The sequence below is a fragment of the Drosophila navojoa genome, chromosome X, assembly GCF_054131105.1.
Source record: "Drosophila navojoa isolate 15081-1374.11 chromosome X, UAZ_NAV_1.0, whole genome shotgun sequence".
Classification (NCBI taxonomy): domain Eukaryota; kingdom Metazoa; phylum Arthropoda; class Insecta; order Diptera; family Drosophilidae; genus Drosophila; species Drosophila navojoa.
This window is the reverse complement of record NC_142895.1, coordinates 7,865,660-7,886,225: the sequence shown is the minus strand read 5'-3', so window position 1 is coordinate 7,886,225 and position 20,566 is coordinate 7,865,660. Positions and strand designations below refer to the sequence as shown.

Sequence of the window (20,566 nt, the reverse complement as noted above, 5' to 3'; positions counted from 1 at the left end):
AATATGCATATATGAGACGAGTGTCAAATTCTCCAGGATACTTCGAGCAAAGCAAGTGCAGCTCATAAGACGATTAGACAGAGACAAACATTATTTAATATGCAGACAGGCCTCGATTTAACCGAACATCCATTTGAGCAAATGGAAATGTGGCCAAATTCGTACGTTCGATGGGCTTAAATTTGGGCTCGTGTTGACTGCAGTAAATACGTTTGCTTGACCACTGAACGACGCCAAGGAGCCAAGGAGCAGCAATAAAAGTAATAGTAATAATAACAATAATAATATTATTATGATAATTATTATTATTATAGGGCGTGTGTTGCTGTTGAGCCTGCTGGGCAGCTACAAATAATTGGATGCAAATTAATCTCAGCAAAGGCTTAAATTATCTTCAATTTGAGCTACGACTTTTAGTCCCTCTCTCTCTCTTCCTCTCTCTATCTCTATCTCTGTCATCTAGTTTCGCTCCCTTGCACTTTGTGTGTTTGCGGCTGCTGCTTTTGCTATTGAGCTTTGCTAATATATGCATAAATTGGCCACACACACACACACACATACACACAGATGCAGCCACACGCACACCATCTTGAAATGAAAATTAATTTGACAGGAAATAATCGAAAATCGTGTATATATATATATGTATGTATATACATGTATGTATATTTATATTTATAGCATCTCCCTTACAAAATATTTCGATTATTCCATAAGCGGTTCACAGCATAAAATCTGCTTAAAATATTATATACAACTTTTCAGAAAACTATCGATATATGTATATCGCATATATCGTATATTGCAAACAAAATTTATGTATAGACAATTCTCATTTAATTAAAAAAAAAAAATTGTCTTACTTTTGCTTAAGCCTGGCTTTCCTTCAAGTAGCCCACTCTCATATATTAACAAATTTAAAGCTAAATCAGTCAGCAATTGATCAGCATATCGGCGGCATTTGTGTTGGCTGCAACCACACGGATTCCATTATTGTAATCAACTTTATGCATAAAACAATAGTAAATAACAAAAGGAGTAAAAACAACAATAAAACGAGCAGATAAAACAAGAATCTAGTGCATAGATAAATTTGCGTTCTGTTTATTGCTTTTGGCTGGGCTTCACAATTTAAATAAATATTTTCACATGATTTCCAATAGTTTATTTCCATTTCTCTTTCTCTTTCACTCTTCCACTCTCTCTCTCTCTCTCTCTCTCTCTTTCTCGCTCTGTCTGTCTCTTTTTGTTAAAGTGAATGTGTCATCAACATGGAAATTGGAAGCAAATCAAAATAGTTAAAGAAATCACGCATTGCACGAATTCGAATACGCTTATCTGCATGAGCGAGGTGTGTTTGAAGAGTTGCGCGAATATCGTCTGTTAAGGCAAATGAAAGATAGTGAAGGAGGGCAGAAGCAGAGCCACGAAAAGCAGATAGAAGGGAATCCAACATGGCAGATACTCTTTGAACGCACCTCGCCTGGGTTAGCTCCATATAGATTTCAGCATTCAGACTTAAGTGTTTGCTAACTAACCAAACTCTAGCCCAGCTCCAGTCAAAGTAAACTCTTTGTTAGGCAAACTGCTTACAGTTAAAGCCTTTTGCAGGAGTTTCCCATTCGATGGTCAAGCTCAGCTTGTGTTACACCTACGGATTATACACGAAAATTCGAACTTTAACTGGATTCAATTGAAGCTTCTATTCAATTTGTATGGAAAAAAAGTGCAGGTAAGTTTTAGATAAGTTTAATTGATTTGTGTATATAATAAATAGGACAATATTTCACACAGCGATTGTTAGCCATAATCTATAATCTAATTACACTTTCGATAGAGTATGCGTGAAATGGAGACGGGGAAAAGGAGCAGTTCGAATGCCGGAAATTGTGTAGACACACCAAAAATGCAAATTTGTGAATATAGCACAAAAATGCACAAATAAATTTGTGGCCATGCTTAAAATCATAAATAAATGTATAAAGCTGAAAATGCGTCAGGCTTTCACCATTGACAGCAACAACAACAACAACGACAGCAACAACTGCAGAGAGCAATAAAAACAAAACATTTGCCCTGCTAATTGACTAAAGTGCCAAGTATTTCCGAAATTGTATATAAATACATATATACATATATACATATATACATATATGCATGCTACATATATGTATATGCATATGCGTGTGTATTTAGTGTATGAAATATAACTCTCTTGACCCATTTTAATGACAGTTGATGCAGAAGTCAACTGTGAAATGTGAAAAAATTCGTACAACATTTGTGTGTATTTACACAAAGAATATTTTAGTTATAATTACACTTGAGAGCGAAACACAAAAAAACAAGTAAAAGTGTTCAAGTGGGCTGTGCTCGACTAAGGAATATCTTAGACTAAGGAATATCTTAGAGTGGGTTTTTCAATCATGCGAATGTCTTATGCAAGCACAACTAATAGACTTGTTTCGCTTTAGCTGTTGGGGCTTTAAAGAATGGCTGTGCTCATACTGAAGGACAGACGGATGGACAAAGGTGTGGATGAGCAGTCGGACGGACAGAGAGATGGAGTGTCGAATTGACACGTCTCTGCATTGTGATCAGGTCTACATATGTATATTGTGGGATTTCATACGTAAACTTCCTCCAGTAACATACATGTTCCTCCAATCAGTATACCTAAAATTTTCATGTTCTATGGGCTTAGATTATAAAAGAAAACTTGGCTTAGTTAGAGGAAAGACAGAGAGAGAGACAGATGAAGAATAGAGTGAGAGAGGTAGGGAGAGAGAGAGAAAATCAGTCACAGACTATTCACGTAACACGAATATGCGAGCTTTGGCAATTCAGCGCAGGTAAAAACACGCAGAAATGGGTCAATCCTATTTGAGGCCTGCCAAGATTAGGTTAAATTATTGAAATCATTATTGAAATTGATGAGAAATGTGATTAGGTATCCAGATTGAGTGCATCGAAGCCCATTGACGTAAACCAAGCCAGCGATAAGAGCATGTTTTATAGATCATGTGGCTGACTGAGAGAAACAGGCTCATAAAATGCTGCCCATATTTGTTGGGCTAAAACAGTTGCGTGGGCTACTTTCCTGCTATGTGTGTGTGTGTGTCTGGGTGTGTGTGTGTGGGTGGGTGTGTGTGTGTGTGTGTGGTTGGGCATGTGTCGGTCGCTGCATATGAATAATGGAAGGCCGCATAAAAAATGCAACCGAAAAATTATGCAAATATGCAAATAAATATCTCTAAAACATTTGTTTCAATTTCCCCAGCCCCTTGCGGGCGCCGCCACCAGCATGCCACAAGCGGATGCGCCACCGGATGCTCTACAAACGATTGCCAGCGTGTGTGCGTGTGTGTACGTGTGTATGTGTGTGTATTTGTGTGTGGTTGTTCGACAAAGTGAATGCACAAAAGATTTTCGTGTGTGTGTGTGTGTGGCCCATAAATTTACAGCAATGCCATGAAATTTAGCTGCGTGCCACCCAGCCAACCACTCAGCCAACCACTCAGCCACCCTAAGCACCCCAACCACCAACCACTACCCACTATCCGAGAGCGATTGTGATTTGGCTCAAAGCGGCGCATGGAGGCATTGTGTGAAGGCATGTTGCAAAAATGTGTTGCATACTTTTGTGCATAGCCGTCGATTGGCATCATTAAGTCGTAAATGTGGGCAGCAGCGGGGCGTGGCAGCAGTTGCAGCGTAGTTTGGGGCTGCCCTCGCATCGGCGGCTTGCCACATCATTTAATGCTCATTAAAATAAATGCAACGCAATATTCTTTTGCACACACCCAGCTCCAGCAGCCAGCAGTGCCCCGCCCCGGCACCACTCGTGCACCACACCAGCGCACAGGCCAAGCGCACCGCTCTGTCTGCAGCAGCTCGCATCACTTGACATTTTGCGGTGTTTTAATTTGACGCACGTTCAAGTGCTTCAGAATTGCCAACGCCAACGCCAGCGGCAGCGTCAAAGCCAACTGCGACGTCAACTGCGACAGCGACAGCGACAGCGGCAGCGGCAGAGAAACTCGACGAAATGTTTTGCACTCATTTCGGTGGCACATGAGCCACAGCTCGTAGGCTACAAGCGCAGCGATTAATGCCATAGATTGCGATTTCGAATGTAAACCTCTTAAGGGATTACAACAGATTTTCAGTTAAGGAACACAATAATTGGCAACTGCTGCGCCACTCGCCAGCAGCCTGGCTGAGCGGTCAAAAAGAAGGAAAGAAGAAGCAACAGAGAGAGAGAGAAAGAGCTCAGAGAGAGCCAACAAAAAAAATAACTTCAACTTAGAGGAAAACTCTCGATGCAGTCGCTGCCTGATAAGAGAGATGGAATATTGATAGAAGAGGTGGGTTCCTAGAGTTTTGTGTCTATTTTTGGAGCGATATTGTCAGTCAATAGAATTGCTATCCAAGAAAAACAAAAACTGAAGAAAGAGAAACTGGAAAACTTAAGAATACATAAAATTAAGCCGAGTTTATTGATCATCATGATAAATTCAAGTAACGATGATATCTTAGGTGTGTCTTGAGAAATGAACTTAAATGCAGTTTAGCCAGATCAGAAATCGGATGAGTATTTATAGAGACGAAGCTCTATGGAAACGAAAAATAAGTAATTCTGTCTCAAGAAAAGATTCCATATCAAGAGTTTTAAGAAAACACAAGTTAAATACCGTTCAAGTTAGAATATAAGAAACTGTTACAAAGAATTAGAAGAAAGAAGATGTAAAGAGTAAAAACTTTATACAAATTAAAAATAATTCTGTTTACCAAATAGTAAACAGTTAAGGCCTTCTAAAAATCTAAAGAGTTATAAACAAGAGAACTTATCCATAGTTGATCAAAAATGAACTGAGAGAAAACCCGAGTCGTAGTCTGTGCTTTAAAATAGGTGCATAGTTTGTATGTGTATATAGAAACAATATGACATGGTGTATACAGCAGATGCAGCTGAGTCTGACAGTTATACATTTATATATATTAAAGGCGTCTGTGTTGAATGTGGTCGTCTGTAGCTGTTGATAAGTGGCAACCGCATTCAATCAACTGGCTGCCAGATGCTGGTTGCTTCTGCATCCGGAACATTCATTTATGTCAATGCCACAAAGCACAGTTCGCTCTGCATGTGCGTGTGTGTGTGTGTGTGTGTGCATGTGAGTGTGTGTGTGTAAGCGCAAATATTCGTACTGCATTGACAGTGGCAAGAAAATTGAGTTTACGACTTGGCGCACTCCTGCGACTGTCAGTCATAACTTGGCCAGGATACATTAGCGAGATAGGCGCCAGGCTTTTGCTTTATTCATTTGAATGCCATCGACATGGACAGAGGCGTTTGTGGCTTTTGGTGTGCATGTGTGTGTGTGTGGGAGGGAGAGAGGAAGACGGGGCGCGCGCGTTGAGCATTAGGCGGCGTCTTTTTATCGCCTTTTCATCGAGGTTATCCTGCATATTGCATGAGCTGCTGCCATATGGAAATTTATGTGTGTGGGCGAAACACACACACACACACACACAGCACATGTGTGTGCATATATATATATATATTTATATAGAGACATCGTTTAAATTTGAACGTGTGTTTCAGCACTCGAGCAGCAGCAGCAAGCCACAAACATATCCTTATCGATGCTGCTGCTGTCGCTGCCAATTTCAGCCAGCAGCAAATGTTGCAATGCGAGTGTGTGTGTGTGTGTGTGTGTGTGTGGCCGCACTCAGTTATAGATTTCTTAGGGGACTCTGTTTATTATCCTTTTTTATATCCTTTCGCCTGGGTTTTTTATTTATTGATGTTGTACATTTGAGTTAAGGGCAAACGGCATCGTCGCATTCGTTTGCCATAACCGATGCCGTTTTTCTTTACTCCATCGCTTCACACACACACACACACACTGAGAATGAGAGAGGGAGAGAGCGCGATATATATGAACGTCCATAACTAGGACACGTGGCGTGGACCACAGCTCCGACTACAGCTCCAGCTTCAACTTCAGCTCGGGCATTTCGGGGGCTCTAGCGGCCCATATGAAACAGTAATACAAATATTGCGCATACGCCATGCTCGCCCCAGCGACAACAAAGTAGCCCTGACCATATTGTATGTATGTGTGTGTCCGCCTGTCCGCCTGTCCGCCTGTCCGCCTGTCCGCCTGTCTGTCTCTCGCTGTGTGTCTCTCTGTGGGTGAGCGAGTGTGTGTGTGTGTGTGTGTGTGCGTGCTGGAAAGCGATCAAAAGTCAACGGCAACTGCCATATATATTGAACTTGCCGAGCAATGGCAGCAACCGTAACGGTTCCGGTTACGGTTACAGTTACGGCAACAGTAAAGTTGTTTGCTTTAAAACTTGTTTGCCTGCAGGCCAAGCCCCACACACACGCAGACACACACACACACACACACACCTCCCCGATGGCCCCGAACTCCAACTGTCTCACACACACAACAACTCGTTCGCTCCAACGCCTGAATGCAATTCCAAATGGGATTCGACACAAACTGTTCCACTCGGCAAGACGTTCCCCACACACACACACACACACACACACACACACACACACACACACACACACACACACACACACACTAGCTCTATCTCACACTCGATCTCACAGTGCCACACTCTAAGCGATGTGCTACATAAATTGCAATATTTTATCTACAGCGCTGAAACAAATACTTGATATGGATAAATACATACATACATATATACATTTATATATATTGGCTGTTGTTATATTAAGTTATATTTCAAGAACTATTTTCCTTAGATTGGAAGACCTCTTCAGAGAGTATTGTGAATTTAGAAATTGCATGGCTTAAGTATATTTGATTTTCGATTCTCATGTCTTATGCCAACAAATTCGACTATATTGAATTCTCTTCGGCAAGGCTGTGCCATGGCTCATCTTCGATTGTGGTCTCCACTAACCTAACCTCATTATATTCTTGGCCAGCATTGATCACACGCCCAACAAATTACCGAGGCCTGTCCAGTCTGTGGCTATTGAGGAAGATTTTGACAGGACGACGCTCTGATGCGATTGAGCAGCTAAAGGCGGCAACGAATCGGCTTCTCCTGCTCAGTGGATGAGCATTATTGGGAACTATTTGCATAGGATAAGAAAACCATGTTTGAAGAAAACAAAAATTTAATTTAATTTTTTTTTTTTATTTATTTATTTATATATTATTTTATTTTATTTATTTATTTATTTATTTTTATTTTTTTTGTAAAAATTTATTTGATTTGTTTTTATAAAAATAAATTGATAAATAATAATGATTTGTTATTTTAATCATATAAATTATTTTTATATTAAATATAGTACATAAAATACTTATAGATATGTACATAATTTAGATTATAATAATATAATTATAAAAGGGCCAACAATATTTAATTAATTTTTAAAGAAAAAAATAATAAATAAGCATTAATTTTAGAGTTATTAAAAATATTAAAAAAAAATGTCTATATTTGCAATTATTAAAATTAATTTACATATATGATAAAAATAATATTATATATTAATATAATATGTATTTATTTTTTTATTTTAACAATATTTTTATTACTATTTTTTTACATTCATGGGTTTAAATTTTATAATTATTATTATTTTTTATTTATTTATTTTTATTTTTCTTTAGTAATTTTTTAAAACGAGTGCTCAAAATCCAACAATATTTTTGATATCGTTATTAATTATTATTTGATTTTATTTTGAATGCATACAATAATCAATCAGTGCATCCGAAACTGAGCAAAGCGAGCATGTCAGCTGTGAATTATTGTCATTTCGAATTGATTATTATTGTTTGTGCACCGTTTTGGCAAGAATAACAAATTCGACGAACGGAACGCTGGCAGCCAAAGCATTTCAATTAAGTAGTTTTTCACACGCTCCCAAAAAAGGTGTTGCCAAACATTAATTTGCTTTGGCTTTCACACGTCATTCGGTGCGGACTGTGTGTAAATCAAATGAAACGAACTTGATTTGAATTCTCGGCAATTCGGACAGAGGACAGCGAGAACTCGTCGGGTGGCGTTTGGTTTTATTGCATAAATATCGTTTGTCTGCTCGCAGCCATATTTAAAGTTTCTAACAATCGAGCCGAGTCCTGCCAATCAATCAATATTGGCTGCTCTCTGGCCAGGCTATTGATATTGCGAATACCAAAATCGGACAGCTGCAGGCGCAGTCCTGATCCACTTGACATGCACTACAAATGGCGGCAAAGTCAAATTCATAATTGATTCAATTTTAATTGCAGCATTGGCACAAAACTGCATCTGAAAGCTGAAAGCTGAGAGCTGAGAGCTGAGCGCCGAGTGCCGAGCGATGAGCGTTGAGCGCTGAGCTCTGAGCGTTGCATGAAATCAAACTGAAACTGAAACTGAAAATGAAAATGAAACGGAAACGGAAGCGGAAACGGCAACCAAACCAAACATGACAGCCTCGTTTGTCCGCAGGCGGCAATCGATTTCATCAAGAGCACACACACACAAACACACACACACACACACATTATATATACACACACCCACACAGACTTGACTTTCCTTTAGCTTTAAGACACAATTCTTTCAGCCCAAGTCGAAACGTTTTATTCACTAACTCTTAATACAGATTAAGAAAGCAATTTCATCAGAGCAAGTATGAGGCTTGCAATCGAGCATTACCGACTGCGTAATACTGATTCCTGACTTCTTATTGCTCCCATCAATTTGACTTCAGCTTATCTCTGCTCTCCCATAGATCGATCTCTCTCCTACTTGACTTCAGCTCAAGGGCAATCTGACATCTCAATACGTCAGAGTTTTTTTTTTTCTGTATATGTAACCAGACTGGTTTCCATTTGGCCAATAAAGTTGTTGAGTCTGGCCAAATAGTTTTCGCCCAGCTCGTAACAAATTGAAGCGTTTACGTTGGCTACATTAAAAGTTTTTGAATCGGGTTTTTTTCCATCAAATTTCATGTTAAACAATCATAAATATTATGGAAAGTTAAGTGAATAGTTGTGAATCGCTGTGCATATGTCTGAATGTATGTGTATGTGTATGTATATGGGGTCAGTTGATTTCAAGTGAAAACTGTCGCCAGGATTTCCATTTGCAGCTCCGTTATTTTCTCAAGCTGCTCTGCTTTGTTTCCTTTGTGCCAACTGAATTGAAAATGTGATAAATAAATGCTAAAGCCAAACAGTTGAGCGGCATAGTTTGCGCACAGTTGCTATATGCAGTATATCTAAATGTCTATAGCCACTTCCTTCGGGCTCTCTGACTAACCCGACTCGCTCGTCCTCCCTCCCCCACTCTCCCACTCTCTCCACCTCTCTCTAAATGTGTCTCTCGCTGCTGTTTGCATTTGTGCTGCAGCTGAATCACATTTAATATTGGCTTGTCACGTGAATTTAACTGTGCCACGGCACGGCTGGTCGTCGTCGACTGAGTTTTCATTTCGCTTTGCAAAATGCAAAAACCCAAAAATAAAATGAACGAAAATAAAAGAAAAATATATATAGATAAAAAAAATATATTTAAAAAAAAATATATTGAAACGAGAAACTATCGCAAGTTGCGGCTATCATATGTTCAGGTCTGAATACTCTACCGATATATTTTAATAATAAAATGATTGATCTATATAATCAATATGTACATATGTATATATAATAATTATATAATAGAAAATAATATATATCATAGAATTATAATATAAATCGGAAAATGGAGCGTTGTGGCCGTCAATGAGTCAATGCAGTTCGTAACGCCCGACTGAAGTGTTATTTGAATTATTTATTTATTTTTTATTATTAAAATAATTACAACAGCAAATAAAAAGAAAATTTCTAGAGATGATTCGAGTACACAATATAGTTATTTGATATAAAAATATGTAAATACAGTAGAATTCGGCTATAACGACTCTGCTTATAGAGTTCATACGGTTATTGCGGCGAAAGTTCCGGTTTCCAGACAAAGATTTGAGTAAAATTATATGGCTATGGAGACTTCCGGTTATAACGACGGTCCCTCGAGCAGGTTTATAAACGATTCAACATACATATATAAATTTATACAAGGCTGTTGATATTCAATGGACAAGCTACAAGCTTGCCTCTACTCGACGAACCCATGTTCTTTTTTTTAACTTAATATTTTTATTTAGATGATAATAATCATTTTAGCAATTTTTTTTTTAATTTAATATTTTTATTTAGATGATGAAAAACATGTTGGCATTTTTTTTTGTTTATTTATTTTTTTTTCAGATCAATGGAGCTAGCAAGCTTGCCCTTACCCGACGAACAATTTTTTTTTTTTGTTTAATATTTATTTTTATTTAGATGATGATAATCATTTTAGCATTTTTTTTTTTTAACTTTATATTTTTATTTAGATGATAATAAACATGTTGGCATTTTCTTATTTTTTTATTATTTTTTTTTTTTTCAGATTAGGTAAATTTGTTGACATCGCTCACATGACCGCCTAGAGCCTGTACCGCCGCAAATCGTGCCCACCTTTGTTCAATGAAATAGAGTTGTATACACTATACGTGCAAAGGTCAACGCAGTGATCAATGCGTAATACTTTTAGTTAGAGCATTGCAAGCAATTGATGTTTGAAACATTGAATAAATTCGTCGAGTACAGTTCGCGCCATTTAGTTGGCTTGATTTGTGTTTTTCTCTCGATTTTTATTTAGAGTTTGATTGATGTGGAAATGCATAAATCGATACCTTTGGCAGTTGGGTAAAACGAGGCGGACTAATTCAGGTGAATCGTTTTTAATTTGTCACCTTTTCGCATTTCACTTAGCCGGGCAAACAGCGAGCGAGGCCACTGGGCCAGGCATGGTCGACCGCATTAAAGTCAAATTGCGAAATGCATTAAATTGCTCGGGCCCAGTGCGCTCAAAGGGAATTTTCAATTTGGCGCCCGATTGGCAAATACTAGCCAAAGGTATGCAAGCGCACCTGCTGCAGCTGCCAACTGTCTCGGGCTCGGCTGCGAAATGCAGCGAACTTTGCTTCAACACAAATTGCGCAATTTAATTGAAGTTTGCATTTATTTCATTTTACTTTTCGTTTCCTTTTTATTCGGAAGTTTACGCTTTAAATAAATTATGCACAGCTGCCGGACGATGTGATTGGAGCTGACATGAAGTGAAGGTATACAATATATATACATATATGTATATATCTGTGGAGCCAGAGAAAATATAGATAAGGCGGAGAGTTTGGTGGACAATTCGCAGCAATTCAGGTCAGTGAAGGTCTTAAGATGCACATGAAATGAGCTGAAGACCAAATAATTCTTTGCTTGAGCATGAGCATAATAATTGAGAACATTACAGTCGGGCATTGCCGACTGCATAATACCCAGGCACAGCTGAAGCCTTTGCGTCGAAGGAGTCCGTAAGTAATCTGCGGTAACTGAACTGTATTAATTGGTATTATTTGGTCTACAACTGCAGAAATGAATCGATAATTACTTATAAGCCACGCCCACAATAAGACGAAAGAAGTATTTGGTTATCGATAGACGAAGATGAAATTATCGAGATACAAGCTTTTGCGCCCTTCTAAACTCCCACAAGACTTGAATATATCAACGGCTAACACGTTTTCCAATTTGCCACGCCCTTAGTGGTCGTATGAAGAAAATGTTTATACCAACAGACGAGGTACTTTGAGTAGATATATTCACAGCTTCTCTAGTGGCGAAATAGTTAGCTTCACAAATATTAATATAAGTATTCAATGAGTATATAAATAAAAGTAAATCAAATTGAATTAATGCAATAAGGAGGCAAGAAAGCAAATATGCAATTCTTAAATAGGCCACAGGGGGCGTGTAAGCATAAGAGGGAAGGGGCAAGTGAGCAGAGCATTGTGTAAGGCTACAAAGTAGACGATTCGTGGCAAATGGAGCGCAAGATGAGATGGCAAACTATTCAGATATGCTCGCAGCCTCAAGTCAATTGAGGCTAATCACTTGGAACACTTGAAATGTGCTCAATATAAAGGCAAATCAATTTGGCAAACAATTGGCCAGCTCTGAAATGTAAAATGCCAAAGATCAGCTTTGCATAAGCGCCAAAGGAGATAAATAATAATTTCATAACTTTAAGCTGTAAGCAGCAGAAGTTACAGGAATACAGCCGATAAATCGCATCAAGTAACATTGAAAATATGCGCAGCAGTAAAAGTGGGGGCTAGACCAAGGCTAGTTGGGGCTCGACTCAGGCAGCATCGAAAAAGTTGAGTACTTAAAATTTGCCAGATATGAAAAGCTTCAGCTTTAAAGCAACGCAAACTGGCCAAATAAAGTTGAATTCAAGCTCAGTTCGAGTCCAATTAAATTCCGAGTAAATGGAATCTTTGGCGCATGTTGAAGAAAAAATAACCCAAAGTTGATTTCCAAAGAGAGCGAAACAAAAGTGAGGGAAAGGAAGGGGCAGCCGCACAAAATGGGGAAATTGTATTATGTGAGTGTTTTTAATGTGGGTGCAGCTGACGGGGGGGACGCGGCACACGGGCCTCGGATACGGTCCAGATTAGCGGGCGATATCGTGACAAAGTAGCCCAAAGCGAAAGCCAAACAGCAAAGTCAACCAGTTCGCTTGAGTGACAGAGGCTATCAGTGCGTTTCGATCACAGTCACAGAATGTGAATGTGAATGTGAATGCGAATGCGAACCTGAATGGGATTGTGAATGGGAGAAAAACCCATGTCACGACAGCTGACTGCAAAGCAACAGCAGCAACAGCAGCAACAACAGCCGCAACAAGAGTGCCAAAATAAATAAATTAAATTGTTGAAAAATGTTGCAAGTTTTCGTATTTTCATTTGTTGTCGCTAGCTTGCTCCCACCTGCCTCCAGCCTCCTGCTGCCTGCCTCCTGCCGCCCAGCTTCTGTTTCCATCGAGGCTGCATACGAAATCGAAGTGAAAACGAAACTTGGCCAAGTTGATTTGCTGCACGTGTGCGTTGCCAGCAACGACGCGACGTGGCAAAGGAGTCCGCCCATCCGTGCACTCATTAGCCACATATAGGGGATTCAATTATTATCGAGCCCGAGAGCACGTCTCTCCAGCACAAACAAACGCACGGCCCAAGCCAGAATGTCTACTACATTTGATTTCAAAAATGAATTACACGTAAATTAATGAAAGCGCCGCAACAAAACGAAACAGAAGCAAATAACAACAAGACAACAATCGCGATTACTCGACACGGCGATGCCCTAGTGAACTTTATCTATTGATATATTATATGTACTTTTGGCCTGAACCAATTGCTAATAGACATTCGGGATGTTATATTTCTGTGTTATCTCTGTAACTGCCGGCAGGAGGCGTGGTAAACCTTATAAGACCTCCATAGATTCCAGAGCAGATCGACAAGCTGAGTACGATAGACAAGTAAGACTCTTTTTTTAGATCAAACACAACAGAGCAAGGATCAGTATAGCATAGATCACTAAAATAGTTCGATCAACTGACCTTCGAGCCAAACCCAACAGCTGTCAAGTGTTATCAGTTGCGGCAGAAATTATACAAATGTTGATAGAGCAAACTTCATACACTACATGCTCACAGAATATACTATATATTTGAGGAAAATCCTCCCTTGAAAAAGAAATCTACACATAACCTGTTTATATTCGTCTTAGTTCATTCATAAAAACATGCATTTCAATTTCTTTGATTTCTTAATCAGTTCTATATAGTTTTTCCCATCTGAATTCCACAACTAGTCATATATTCCATCCACTTTAGATACAGTTGATTATCTGTATTGACAAAAATCTCCAAGTAATGTACATTTGAGGGGTCTTAAGAGACAGCAAACTCTACAGGATAACCACTGCAGTAGTGATAAACCAGAGAAAAAGAGTTTACCATTTCAAATCGCTGTAGCTCTCACTTAACTCAGTGCTATCTAGATCACAGTAGCTCATTCACGATAGCCTCTTGGGCATTTGAGCTATCGGCTCATCACAATTTGGTTTGCTGTTGAATCAGCCTATGCTTCTTCTTGTTCGCAATTATTCATTCATAATCAGTGCTGCATGAGCACCGTGTGATTGAAGCTGAGATATGTTCGGCAGTTAATTTGAATGGAAGCATTATTCAATCGCCATCAATTGAGGCAGCATCGAATTTGCTGTGAAACGTGGGCGAAATTGTTTTTCGGAAACACATGAGCGCAACAATTCATAATAATTGTGCTTGGCACGTCAACTAATTAAGTCAATTTATCATTAGCCTGCACAAATTTCAATGCAGGCGCCCATCTGCCGTTGCCGTTGCCGTTGCCGTTGCCGTTGCCATTGCCATTACCCTCAGACATTGACATCTTGGCCTTGCCAGCGACAACGACAACGACAACGACAACGACAACGACAACGACAGCGCCATCGTCGATGCCGATGCCAACGCCATCGTAGTCGTCCTCGTCGTCATCTCTAATGGCAGCTCGTTAAATTTATTGCGCATACGCCCCCGTGTACCTGGAAGCGGTTGCGGCGATTTGTGAAGCTTCACGAGCTGCTTTAAATGTTAAACGCGCAAATTACGGCGCACGTGCCACAGCCATTGACTGCCACTGTGAGACTGCCGCACAAACTTTGACACACACACACACCCATACGCGCGCGCACACAGATACACGCATCCACTTATTGAAGGCGTTGCAACCTGGCAGCCTCTTGCTTTTGACGGCAAACAAATGCTTTGATATTTATTGCCAGCCAGCCATTCAGTCAGCCTGGCTGACGCACTGCACCAAACGCGCTAAGAGATAGCCAGAAAGGGAGAGTGAGAGAGAAAGAGAGAGAGAGAGAGAGAGAGAGTCAGTATGGCACTTAAAGTTTAAGCTAAGGGCATAGTTAGGTTGTTACCATTGGCCATTGTCTGCTTAGCTTGCGGGCGCTGTGGGCGTGGCTGTTGCCATTTGCAATAGAACGAGCATAAATATACTGAATATGCTTTTATCAATTTCTTACATATAATATCTATGCAGTTTCATTTAAATCAAAAAAAGGCTTTGAAAAAAATTGAAAATAAATAAATAAAAATAAAAAATATAGAAAATCCTTAGCCAAGCTGAAAAGCAATATAACAAACCTCCATTAAGCATACATCAAAATCTTTATCTGTTGAAAAAAAACGAATGTGTAAAGGAAATAAAGCACAATAAATAAAAATAAATAAATATTTTATATTGAGGCAAAGGTGCAAAAATGCTGTGTAAGATATGAAATATGAAACTATTTATTTCATATCAATTTCAAGAATCAACATTGAAATCTTTGCTGGTCAAAGTGCAGGGTATATTTGAGTAGAGCAATGGATGAATGACAGCTAGGATATACGAAAGCTAAATATGTAGAGAGTGCTATAGAGAGAGAGTGAGAGAGAGAGAAAGAGAGAGAGAGAGAGAGAGAGAGAGAGAGAGAATAAGTGAAAGCAATCTATTTAGCAACTTTGTATTCACATATCATTCAGACATACATAAGCACATTGGAAGCCAATATACCCTTTCGGCTGGCTCAGTGTACGGAACGGAACAACAAACACTTGGTCGAGCTCTCAGTTGATGTGTTGAGTGATGAGAGCGAGAGGAAATGATTGCTTGTTCAGCAGTTTCAATTTACATAGATACAGTATGCGCTACACACATGTGTGTGTGTGTGTGTGTGTGTGTGTGTGTGTATTACATGTATATGTATTACAGCTAGTGCTTGGGCACTAATTAGATCGTTCAACATTTTCATGCATTTTTGAATGGACTGTGGCAGGGCGAGTGGGGGTGGGGGTGGGGCTGTCGACAGACCTTTTAACCCTTATCACATAACTGGGATTCGGGCAAATGGTTTAGGGGGCTAACAACGCACTAACGGGTCACGCTCGAATTGCCCTTGGCAAGCATTTTTGGTATTTTTGGTAATTTGCTGCTTTCGGCTTGATTTGGCGTGCTTCGGCTTCGGCTTCGGTTTTGGCTTCGCCATTGGCATTGGCTTTGGCTTTGGTTAGTTGCTTTTAGCCACATTTGGAGTCCGTTGTTTGCCGTGTTATTATGTGCATCCTGTGCGTTCCGGGCCCTGTAATTTATTTATGGCCACATAATAAATCTGTGCATAAGACATTGTCCGCCCAGCGGCCAGCGGCCAGCGGAAGGATCTCTCGGCTGACCAGCAGCCCGGTCAGGGCTGAGTGTTCGGCCTGGCTTTGTTCGCTCTCCGCGCGTCTTCTGACGCTGGACGTGGCTGGCGTTGTATCTTTTAATGTTTTCCTTTCTCTTTATGCTTTATTGCAGTGTCATTTGCGCAAACTGTTGTTAATAGCCATGCGGTGACAAACGAAACCGGCCAACAGAGCTCGGCTCCAGCAGCAGCAGCAGCAGCTGTACAGTGGGTCGAACAGGGTATATATACACACTGAGAATGACGCTATATACATATGTATATATCGACTTGGGCTTACACAACCAACAAATGAAATCAGACACAAAACAACATTGGTCTCTGTAATTCTCCAGGGAATGAAGCACAAACGGAAGAACGGACGAATCAAAGCAGAGTAACTCTCACTCCCTGCCCTGAATATGCCCTGTAGTACTCTAGGTCAAGTCAAGACTCCCAATATTGACTATTTCAATTAGGACTGTCGAATATTTAAAAAAAATATCGTATCGATGATAGTTTAAGTTCTGAAAAATATCAATACGATATTTAAAAATATCGATATATCGATATGTCAATATTTTCAATGATTTTTAAATAACTTTTTACCCACAACAAATTTATTCGTCCCAACAAAAAAAGAATAATAAGAGTAAGTATATCATAGTGATTTTATTCTCATATACACCGCCATATCGGATATGTTAAGGCATATGTTTAGAGTCTGAATAATTCGTTTTCACAATATTCAATTTTTGTTCTTTTACTTGCCAACTGATATATATTAAAAATATCGCAAAAAATATTCAATATAAATATATTTCTTATACAAAAAGTGATATTTTGATATATTTTCAATATTGGCTACAGAATAGAGCTGAAAACGTTTGAGTCCACCAATCAAGCTTAGTCTTACATATATCACTCTCGCTTCATATTGCTCTCATTTGGCCAGGCTATATACACAGGGTCATTCCTAGGCCAGTCGAACAGTTTGTATTATTCGACTATGTTTATAATACTTGCGCATCGCTGGAAAAGATAATATTGATGGGCTATACTTAGTGTTACATTGTAAATATCAGAGCATCCGATTAGCGAGCACGTGAAGTGCTTGGCTCTGTGACTTGGTCACTCAGTGACTTTGGCAGCGATTCATTAGAGCCGCAGTCCATATCGATAATGAACCTGACTTTGTTTTTGCTGACTCAGTTGCCGTCGAGTGCCAGAGTGCCAGAGTGCCAGAGCTAGTTTCGACTCATAATTGCAAGTGGGGCAGAATCAACGCACACTGTGGCTCATGCGGGTGGCCCGCAAATGCTCTGTCCTAATTACTATCATTATCATTAATCATCATCATTATCATACGCTTATTTCTTTATGCACAGCAAAATGATTTGTATTCAGTGTTTTAATTTATGTCTACATATTATGCTGGTCAATGTACAGGGTATATTGGAACAGAGCAGTGGATTATTATTAACTTTATAAGCTACACATACACATATGCATGTATGTATGCACGTATTCCCAGATCGTGCTCAAAACAGTCGGATTCGCTTCACTTAGATGGCAACGAATGCCAACAATTGCGGCTCTTCCCCGATTTCACAAGCTCACTACGCATGCAACCGCTTGACTGATAAGAAAATGCGAGTCTGGTACATGAACTTACGAAACAAGTGCAATAGATTGTAAATTTACTTAAGGCTGTCAGTCAAATGAATGCTAGAATCTGTAGTCGTATATCAAATACTCTGAAATTGATATATGTATATGTATTATTTATTCACGAAAGTGTGCAATCCGAAAGACTTTTCAAATATACATACATGTGTACATGCACATATACCCATGTGTCTCCTGAAACTTTGTATTTATTGAATTTCTTTTAATTTTGACTAATTTTTTCTGCCCGTAAAATTAAATTCTAATTTTACAGAGTAGAGTATTGACTGCATTTGATATGATCAAGAGTTCTCTCTTTCCAGAAGAGTATTCATGGCTGTGTTATTCCAAGTGAGTAGATCCGCGCTAGACTCAACAGATTGCATTATCGATATGATCTATCATAATCGCATATATGTATGTACATATGTGCATGCTGGCCTATAAATTGAGCTCAGCTCAGGCAGACTGCCCATAGTGCTGTTTTTAGTTTGGCGCGATGCGAGTGTTAAACATTTTTATTGTGGGACTGATCGCTGTTTCCCTGTCTTTCCACCGTGCAAGTGGGAGCTGTGATCTCGAAATAGGTTCTCCGGAACCACTAATGGTAACAAGGCTAGGATCAAAACATTGGGTGTCGGTCACGGGGCCCATATTAACACGTGAAAGCGAGGAATCAGTTGATCTATATTGTGAAAGTGGATTTACGTATTTTGTACCGTATGTACTCAAGATATTCAACATATTCTTGCTAAACAGTTTGATAAGGAATTGATCTATGTTCTTCTTCATTCATTTGATAGTCCATATAACGAGTATTTTGATACGAATCTCACTACAATAAGCTGTAGGCAGGACAAATTTATTTTGATTACTCACTCGAGAGAGCCAGAAATTAATGGTGTACGTTGTCTGGCCAATGCCCATTCTCCCATATTTGAGAGCCGAACGAGTATGCCGGATTGCGAGGGTCACATGAGTCTGGTTGTTGGCCGGACTTCCGAAGAATATGGTTCACTAAAAAGTTTAGCAGCAGCTTAAGTATATCAGCTATACGGCATATTCCAAGTGGCTTGCACCGGTAAGAGCAATGACTCACAATGGTTTTCCGAGCCATAAATGCACTAACGCTATCTTGCCAACAGACTCAAGCTGGTCAGCTCAACCGACTGGGCCTAGACATTGAAGTGATCTATAGCCAGCATCTCTTCAAGCCATACAAGTAAGTCAAGGCCAACGATGCGTCAGTTGATCAACTTGATGTTTGACCCCGTTACAGCTCGGAGAGCGTAGAAGCCGCGTTCCGCGTCGACAGACGACTCAAGTCACTGATGGGTAGCGGTACACTCGAATATGCCGCCCTCATACAGGACCAGCCTCTCAGCAGTGTGCAAGACGAGTTTAAGGAAATGCTCTCAATTGTTTGGCTAAGCGCTCTGCGCAACGGTAATTGGCGGCATTTCCTGAATGCACTAAAGTCGGCAAGCATAAATGCTAAATATGATGTTAATGTCGGTGTCTCCGGGACCCTTAGCCTGCCCACAACGATAGCCTGCAATGACAGCCGCCTGCTGTCCGTCGAACTGGACTCCGGGCACACCGTCACGGTGCCGGCTCTCATCTGGGCACAGGTGCGTGCAGTGGCGCCCAGTGTGAATGTGACGAACGAGTTCGTAGTGATTGCCCACAATTCGCCCTTTGTGAGTACACGCACACACTCGTCGATTATTCGTTGAGGAATTAACCAATTTACCCATGCTCTTGCAGTTGAAGGTCAATGAGCGCAACGGTCTATGCGAGAGCATGTGCCACGAGGTGCCTTGGCTGCGGCACAGCCTCTTCAGCAAGCTCCACCAATATCCCTTCTATGGCCTAGCCGAGTGCTGTCACGTTGCGGACGTTCAAGACAAACTTGATAATTTTCCCAAGTCCCAGGCAGCGCCACTCCTACCACCACATATTACGAAAATACTAACAGATCGTTCATAAAGTACGATGAGCCGACAAAGCAGGTGGAATGTTCTATGAAATATTGCCAAATTCCTGATAATGCTATAATCATATAGTATATCATATATTTTTGTAAATCTCCTCTATCTTTGCTATCTCACATTCAATCAAATTTTTCAATTTAAATGCAGTAATAAAAATTTAGAAGCGCAAACACTGTTTCGATTAGCCCCTCGACAGACCAGTTATCGTTAAACATCGATCGAGCAATGCATAATTCTATAGATGATGACATATTGATAAAGACGCCATCTCAGCTTCAGCAGTTTTTTCTTCACCATGCGCCAATTTCGAGATATCTTCTGGTCTTGGTTTTTTTTTTTAGGTCCACGTCCGTACTAGTTTCAGTCAACTGAGAGTTATGAGCCAGTAGCCCTTAGACCGACAGTTCGTTGTCAGCCATTAATTTGGCATGTGGCAGGAGCCCTGAATGGCTTTTGGCCAAGTGACAGCCGGCAAATGCGTCAAAGTCCGCAATGTGAAATGACAACGAAATAATTTATATGATTTTTAATTAATTTTCAGTCAGCTCAGAGCAACCAAAGAAAAAAGAATTTAACTAAAACATGGCAATGCACTGTAGGACCAGCAGGAAAATAATAGAGGAACTTTAAATCGAATTGGAAAGGAAACTTAGACCCACAAGATTATCCTCTCAGAGATTGCAGATGATT

General features: G+C 39.9%; 1 non-coding gene across 1 annotated transcript; it reads left to right on the top strand.

The window, feature by feature from the left end:
- Positions 1–2,492: 2,492 nt before the first annotated feature.
- On the top strand, positions 2,493–20,046 carry LOC108655670 (uncharacterized). The gene is made up of 6 exons (XR_016197317.1): positions 2,493–2,532; positions 14,317–14,473; positions 18,686–18,963; positions 19,028–19,104; positions 19,162–19,582; positions 19,650–20,046. It is a non-coding gene; the product is annotated as an uncharacterized LOC108655670 (transcript).
- The last annotated feature ends 520 nt before the right edge of the window (positions 20,047–20,566 follow it).